An 8,467-nucleotide genomic window follows, 5' to 3' on the forward strand; every position below is an offset into this window, starting at 1 on the left:
TTCTATGGTAGTTTTTTGCTTTCTGGAGTATTCTGTTCTGTAATGCACAATTAGAAGTGATTTCTCCATCAACATAATGAAACTGTAGTTAAAATGAGTTCACTATTTTCAGGAAAATTACTGAAAATGTGAGGATGATGTCACCAAAGCCATTCCATCAGGAAAGCATGCAGCCAAGACATCTTTCTACTATTCAACATGACGATTTAGTTTCACCCAAAACACCATCGATCATGTTAAACTAATGCTGATCATTCGAATTTGTTGGTTTTATAGGGTCTAATAAATGTACAAAGATGTATGCTGCTGTTAGTTAAGAGCTACATTCACTAGGTGTTTCTTCCTGGAGCTGTATAGGTTTATGAGATATGTTGATAATTCCCTGATATCTTTTTCCTTACAAGGAGTTGATACTTTCTCAGGTTTGGTGAGGACCCATGTAGCATTACAAGTCAGAACCCACCTCTGGCTACCCACTGCTGAGTCTTAACACTGCAGTCGGCTGGATTGGGGCAATTCGTACAACTTGTCACAGAAGCAGAACCAGGATTCTTCCCTAGCAGTGAATAGACAGGGACTGTGTGGGGCACCAGAAGCAGCTAAGCAGGCACTCTAGACAGACCTTCCCATCTCTGCACAGGGCAAAGTGGGTCCCAGTCAGCTGCTGCTTTCCCGGGCGTGCACCAGCACATGCACATGCAGTGCAAGCTTCTGCAGGTTGACGTAGTGTGATGTGAGAAAGTATCATTCACACATTTCATGTCGTCTACTTTCAGAGTTGGGCAGAGAAACCGTGTCCCCTGTGTGGACTGCCTGCAGGCTCTCTGGGACAGACCCAGAGGAGAGAAGCCAGCACATTCCCCGTGTGCCTGCCTAGGCTCTGTTTCCCAGACACTCATTAGAGCCTGACCCATTCTGACATATTCCACTTAGAAACACCTTATCAATAAAAGCCAAATGCTTTTTATCTTTGGCCACGTAGGAATCCCACACTGGGGACACGGTCCACATTTAGTGGCTTTTGGCCAGGTGAGGTGTAACTAAAACTTCGGTACAAGTTTGTGGTAAAGTGCTGCATTAGCTCAGGGCCTGGCAAACTGTGGCCAGGAGGCCAAATCTAGGCCACGGCCTGCCTTTAATAAACAAAGTTTTATTGGTACACAGCCACTCCCATTTGTTTTCATTTTGTCCATGACTGCTTTTGTGCTGCAGTGACAGAGTTGAGTAGTTGCGACAGAGACCATATGGCCTGCAGGGTCTAAGCTATTTATTCTCTGGCCTTTTACAGAAAAAGTTTGCCAACCCCTGCATAGGAATAAAAGGAAAATAGCTCCTTTCAAGGAACCCCTAGAAGGGTCCGGACACAATACCAGCTCGTGGTTGTTTTCCATTCCTGCTCTGACTCCCAGGCTGCAATGCAGTCAAAGCCCTTTGAGCTCCCCTTGCTAAATAACTTTAACCTTTGTGAACCAAGCAGCCATCCTTCTTTTGCAGAAGGAATGACAACAACCATTTTTCCTTGCAGGTTATGGGGTGGTTAGCCATGTGGGCGCCGGGTGTAGACAGCCAGGTTTGAATCCCTCCTCACCCATTGAGCCCTCTGTGCCTTGGTTTACCTTTATGTAAGATGAGGATAAGAAAAACGTGTGTCCTGTAAGGCTTTTATGGAAATAAAATGAGATGCTAAGAACAAAGTGTTTGCTTTAACTTGGACTGCCTCATCCTACATGATCAATAGAGAGAGGGATTGTGGAGTTAGAGGGTATCTTGAGAGGGCATCATCACTGCTGTTTTTCTGAGGAGTAAACTGAGGTTCAGTGAGGAAAAGCTACTCTGCTCCCATCCTCCATAGATATTGGGGCAGGTCTAGGAGGCAGAGGCTCCAATGGTAAGGGCTGCTAATATTTTTTGAGCTCCTCTGGGAGATGGGCCTGGGCTCCACAGTTGACTAGTCGTGTCTCATTTAGCGTTCGTGGCCGCCCTGTGAAATAAGCATTTTGTTTACCCCGACTTTACAGACAGGGAAGAAGCGATGGTGCTGGAACTCACACCTGCCCAGGGTGAGCTTGCAGGAGCTCATGGCCAAGCCCTGGTTGCCTCTCCACACAGCTGCACCCACGAACGCACTTGGGAGAAATACAACATTTTGGGTTCCAGGACTTGAAGGAGTCAGGAAAATTCAACTAGAAAATGCCTCAAACACCAAATTCTCCATCTCAGTGAAGCTGGAACCTTTCTGGCCACCCCTCTTCTCCTGGGTACAGCATTGCAATGGGTCCATCTAGTGGAGAAAGGCAAGAATGTCCACCAGTCAGGCCTCTGAAAAGCAACTGAGCCAACAAGCCCTCCTGTCTCTCAGCAGGCCAAGGGACAGGCAGCCTGGCCAGTCACTGGCCTTAAGGAGGACCTGGCAAGGGACATGTCCATGAATGTGCAAAGGAAGGGGGACACTGGCAGCGGCCAACTCTCCCTCCTCATCTTTTCAGAGCCCTGTACCCCGGTTCCACAGGAAGCAACATTGCCCCCTAGGGGACATTTAACAGTGTCTGGGGACATTTCTGGTTGTCACAGCTGGGGGATCTTTCTGGTGTCTAGTGGGTAGAGGCCAGGAGTGCTTCTTACCACTCTACAGTGACAGGACAGCCCCCATGGCAAAGAGTGAGCCTCGAATGCCAACAGTGCCGCCCAGCACTGGAAACCCTGAGGTGCCCTCCTTCCAAATGGAACCGGGCAGGCCTGGGGATTCCATGAGGCTCCGTGCGTGCTCAGAGCCCTTGCATGTGCATTCCTGCCTAGACCACTCTCCCCATCCCCACTCTCTTACCTCGTCCTCTTCCTTCACCTCTCAGCCCACTTATCTCTTGTTCAGGGGAGCGCATCTGCTCACGTCTACCTCTTTGTCTGGGTTTTATCTCCCCACATGCAGGCCTAAGACAAGGATTTGGAGCCAAGCAGTTTATTTGAGAGAGGATTCCAGGAATCACCTGTAAGGGCACGAGGAAGAGGGACCAGAAGTGTGGAGGTGGGAGCATGGAAGGGTGAGTTGATGGGCAGCCATTGCTGTGAGCAGCCGAGGTGTGGTCTCAGAGGGAGGGGGGCGGGGGCATGAGGACTCAGAGGATTCTCTGTCCCCTCCAGGAGAAGGAAGCCAAGGTGTTTATCCTCCAGCTCTCTGGCTGTTCCTGCACACTAGCCACTTACATTGCAGCTATCTGTGCACTGATAGAGGAACTGATGTCTGCCCCGTCTGCACACATCTCTCCACTGTGAAGGGCATTCAAGCTTGTCCGCTCTCACCCTGGTCCTCAGAAGCTAATGGGTCACTGTCCCGAATAGAAGCTCCAGAGACCAGGAACAGAGGACTGGTATAGTGATGAGTCTACACAACAGGAGGCTGGCCCCACCTAGTGCAAGGATTCAGGAACTGTGACGTCACCCTGGAGGCAATGCTAGCTCCCCATGGTCCACGGCTACATTGTTAAGGCTATGGAAACCTGATGGTTTGAAGGCAGACCACCAAGAAAATTGTTACATCATATCCCCAGCTAGACCAGGCTTAGTTTGCTTAGTAAGAAAGGCAATATTTTTGTTGAATTTCACATTTTCTACCAAGTGATGAATTAACCTTTTTGAAATCACAAAGGAGATCACAGCAGGAAAATGAAGCCATATCCTGTACACGCTGGCTACCACACATGAACCATCAGAGAGATGGAGGGCAATGCCTGGAGGAAGGATGGGAGGAGGGAATACAAGAACATACAGTACTAATGGATTCCAAACCCCATGTGATAACCAGCCGGTCCTGGACCAGTTTATCTTCTCAGTGTGGACTGAGGAAGTTAGTTCTGACTTCACCAGCTGGATTGGAGGGCACCTGTGCCATCCCTTGTCCTGTTGCTGTGGGGAACTTCTTCCAGCTTTTAGACATGCAGGACTAAATGTGAATACCATCTATACGCAAGTGACTGAGGAAATGCTGTGAAGAAGCTTACAGTTCTCCATCATCAGCGATATAAGTACACTTTGATTAATCAGGTAAACTGCCTACAATCAGGTAGTCTTGCTGAGGATGAAGAACTTTATATGGATTTGGGGTAATAGGACTAAAGCCCTTAGCATCACTTGTTTGGATTTTCTTGTTTCATGAGTAGTTGATAATTCAGTAAAGGTTTCTTAAGCACCTAATCTGACCATAGCACTGATGGCTAACTGCGGGGAACATAGCAGAAATGACAGCTAAATGGCGCATAGGGTACCACTCCCCAGCTGTGCCTATGTGCTGTAGTGAAGGGAACTACATTTCCCAGGAGCCCTTGCTTCCTGGTAGAGTTAGTCAATGGGAGTCACTGGCAGGAGATTGGCTGCTGGGAGGAGGAGAGAAGCCTGGATGTGCCTGCCCCTTCTTCCTGTTTCACATGACGTCTCCAGCCCTGGCTAAGCTTCATCCATGAGTTCAGCTCCAGCACAAGGCAGTCCCTCTCTGTGCTCCTGTTGTGCCTGGCTGGGAGGGCACAGAGACGTTGGGCTCAGAGAGCCCCACATGCATTCTCCCTTTGCCCCTCCAGCTTAGGGGTGGGATCAGTTTCCTGGTGTTGCTCATATCTGGATTTTGTCACTGCTTCTTGTTTGACTCCTCAACTCTTCATTCACCTGTGCCACAAACCCCTGTATTAAATTCTCTCTGCTTGAAATACCTATTGTGGTTTCTGGGATTTTGGAGATCTTGCCTAGTCTTTCAAACATATTCCATATCCCTTTCCCTCCTGCACGAGGCGTCCCACTCCCTGGTATCCTTGGTGTTCTCAGACTCCCACCTCTTTCTTACCCCAGGGCTTTTGCACTTGCTTTCCTTCTGCATTAAATGGTTCTTCCCTGGAGCTCCCTGTGGCTGCCACTTTCTCATCCCTCAAATTTTATGTTGCCCTCTCAGGTAACATGGGAAGAAAAAGCAAATGTTACTTTATCAGAGGCTCTCATTGACAATCATAGCTAATGCAGCCCCCTCACCCCACCCTTACTGCAATTTACTTGACTTTCTATCATGTTGTCCTGTTTCTTCCTTTCACACCGTGTATCCCAATCTGCAATGATTTCATTTATTTGTTTGCATAATTTGAACTCATGACAAGGTCAAACTTAAGGTGGTTTTAAAATATGTTTCTTTATCATTTTTGGAGCTAAATTTTGGGCAAGGGGACATGGGTGTTAGAGTTTGCAAATTCATCCTCTTCCAGTGGATGTGCCCTTGCTCACTGTCACTCATCCTCCTGAGTGGAGTCGGGGTCTGTTTTAAATGGTAGGTGGCATTTCTCTGCTGTTAAGCACATGATTTTCTCTGCATCAGAATCCTGGACAGTCACTGTCTGGGTGGCAGTGGGCACCCTCTTCTGTCAGTGCTTCGAGGGTGACAAGCATCTCATAGCAAAACATAGACATGATTCTTGTCACTTTATTACATGTTGATCAAACCCCTAAGATAATGTGTTGGTGCCCCATCCTGTATCCCCTCAGCCTACCTGTGTTCATCTTCAGCCATGAGGGGCAGATCGCTGTAAATTGACAACTTCCCATTCCAGCCCTTCTCTCTACCGGAGGGCTTCCCCATCACAGGAGCCTGCTTCGCTGTGAACGTACTTACCTAGAAAGGGGAGCACAGGCAAGACCCCCCGCCCAGAGAATTGAGTCTGGATGCCCACACGGGTCACCTGCCCTTGACGCCTCCTATATCTTCTTCCTTGCCTCCTCCATTCACTTCCCTACTCCCTCATTTGGGTTTCCTGGGGCCACCTTCTACATAAGCAGCCTGCACCCAAGCCCTTGTCTCTGGATCCACTTTGGGAAGATCCACACCAAGCAGAACCCAATTCCCTTTTTCTTAGCAGCTCTTCCTCTTTGTGCCACACCAAGATTCACTTCTGTGAAAAAAGGCTGTGTGGTCATGGGGGCTTAAGCCTGCCAAAGTCTGAGAAACCACGTGAACCACACCTGGGAATTGTCCCCCTGGGGAGTTGGAGACGCGGGCATTTTGTCCTCTACTCCTGTCCCTACCCACGCCCACCTCTAGCCCTCCCTGCCCCCTTGGCCATTTACCTTCCCTGCTAGCCTTTGCTCACCGTCTTCCTCACCAGGATGGAGAACTAACCCCTGGCAAGCTTGCCCCATGTCTGCATCTTTAAAGTTGCCTTCTCCAAGCATGTGCTTGGCTGCCAGCAGCATCACCTAGGAGCTGGAAGTGTAAATGCTCAGGCCCTGCCCCAGACCTGCTAAACCAGAGACTCAGAGGTGGGTTCCACCCTTGTGTGCCCACAGCCCTCCAGGGGACTCCAGGGTTTGCTGCAGCCCTAGAAGCACTGCTCTAAAGCCATACTAATTAGCATTAGATGTGTAGTTCACAAAAGCTTGTTCTGCTTCTAACCACTGGTCGGGGGTTTGGGACCTGATTATGTAGCAGCATATGATGACTCATTAATGATGAGAGATGTTCTCGTGTTTGCCAATATCTTCATATCAGTTTGCCAAAGTAATTCTTCATATCACACCCAGATGCTGGGAAGAACATGGGCTTTGGGAACCGAAGCACTCACATTGACCCCCAGCCCTGTCAGTGCCCCATGCATCCCTGGGGTACCTCTCCCCTTCCATGCACACTGTTTCTGGGTGCCGCTATGACCCCCACAACCAGTGCCAGCTTCTCTCCATGAGCAGCTGTCCCAAGGCTGCTGGAGCCCTTGTGCTCACCCTGCTTGCATGGGGTGCTGAGACAGTACTTACCCAGTGATGGGTAGATGCAAGGGTCCTCAAGACATCCCCCAGGTTCAATGATTTAAGAGAACTCGACACAGTCATGGCGGCGTTCAGAGCTGCTGCCCCGGACGATGGCGAGGAGCCCGCGCCGGAGGCTGAGGCTCTGGCCGCGGCCCGGGAGCGAAGCAGCCGCTTCTTGAGCGGCCTGGAGCTGGTGAAGCAGGGCGCCGAGGCGCGCGTGTTCCGCGGCCGCTTCCAGGGCCGCGCGGCGGTGATCAAGCACCGCTTCCCCAAGGGCTACCGGCACCCGGCGCTGGAGGCGCGGCTTGGCCGGCGGCGGACGGTGCAGGAAGCGCGGGCTCTCCTCCGCTGCCGCCGCGCGGGTAAGGTGGGCCCGGATCCTGGCGTGGGCGGCCCCGAGGCTCTGGGGCCTGGGCGGGTGAGGGACTCTCCTGCGCTCCGAGCCTCGATTTGCCTCAGTTTCTCCTTCTGTGCCTTCTGCTGTGGCCGGCCTTTCGAAAGTGTTATTCTTTCATCCCTTTCTTCATTCGTTAAGTCTTAAGAAACCACGTGGCCTTGCAGCGTCAAGCGTATGTCCTGGGGCCGTTCTGCCAGGTTCAAATTTGGACGCTGTCATTATTACTCAACGTTGAACATGTTTAACTTCCCTGAGCCTTGATTTCCCCATTTGACTCGTTTCCATTTTCGATCATTATCTTTTCATTTATTAGTTTTAAGAAACATGTAATTACAAGTACTTGCCCCACTGGAGCCAGGCTGTCTGGGTTGAAATAATAACTCTGCTGCCTCTTATGTAGCCTTTCAACAAGTTATTTAGCCTCTCGACTTCGGTTTTTTCACCTGTAAAATGGGAGACATAGTAGCAATATCCATGTCATAGGGATGTTGTGACCATTAGAGGAGGTATGTGTGCAATATATTATGTTCGAATGTGTGCCTGGCACATAGTGCTCAATAAGTGTCGGATTTCATTCAATTGCCTATTTATTTTTTCATTATTGTGCGCCAGCGCCATAAACCTTGTCCTCAGATGAGAAAGTGACAGTCAGAGAGAAGTAACTTGCCCAAGGTTACACGGCTACTAAGTGGCCGGTCCAGGCCTTCAGCTCCGTATGCCTCTGACTCAGAAGTACTGGCTTTTTACTTTTACGCTTCTTGCCTTTCTTTCTTTTATTAGTATTTTTTAGGTACTTGGGGCTGCCAGGACATTGTTAAGTGCTGGGAGATCTAGCAGGGGGGACATTCAGTAGCCAACAAGCAGACACATTGCTGCCCTTTCAGAGACTGAAGATTTCATGAAGTTATTTGTGTGTTCATATTTCTGTTTTCAGCCTCTTATGATATGTTTCGTTAAGCAGAGATTGTATTATAGCTGGCTTGTTTATTACTGTATCCCCATTGATACATCTCTCAGTTTCTAGAAAAGTATACTGAGCCTGGTTGACTTTCATTAAAAATTCATTTGAGTTTATTGGAGCTGTTGTTCCTTGTATAGTAGCAGAAACTGAGGCTTAGAGAAGTTAATGTGATTTTTATTTTTTTTTGAGACGGAGTCTCGCTCTGTCGCCCAGGCTGGAGTGCAGTGGTCAGTCTTGGCTCACTGCAAGCTCCGCCTTCCGGGTTCACGCCATTCTCCTGCCTCAGCCTCCCGAGTAGCTGGGACTACAGGCGCTCGCCACCACGCCTGGCTAATATTTTG

The 8,467-nt window shown here is 49.5% G+C and overlaps 1 pseudogene across 1 annotated transcript in view; it reads left to right on the forward strand.

Moving 5' to 3' along the window:
- Window positions 1-6,847: 6,847 nt before the first annotated feature.
- Window positions 6,848-8,467, forward strand: part of LOC105527332 — a 4,602-nt pseudogene continuing 2,982 nt past the window's right edge. Inside the window, exon 1 of the transcript XR_001004215.1 lies at window positions 6,848-7,270. The product of XR_001004215.1 is annotated as a TP53-regulating kinase pseudogene (transcript). The remainder of the gene's footprint in view (window positions 7,271-8,467) is intronic.

Source organism: Colobus angolensis, unplaced genomic scaffold (genome assembly GCF_000951035.1).
Source record: "Colobus angolensis palliatus isolate OR3802 unplaced genomic scaffold, Cang.pa_1.0 Scaffold117, whole genome shotgun sequence".
In the NCBI taxonomy this organism is placed as follows: Eukaryota; Metazoa; Chordata; class Mammalia; order Primates; family Cercopithecidae; genus Colobus; species Colobus angolensis.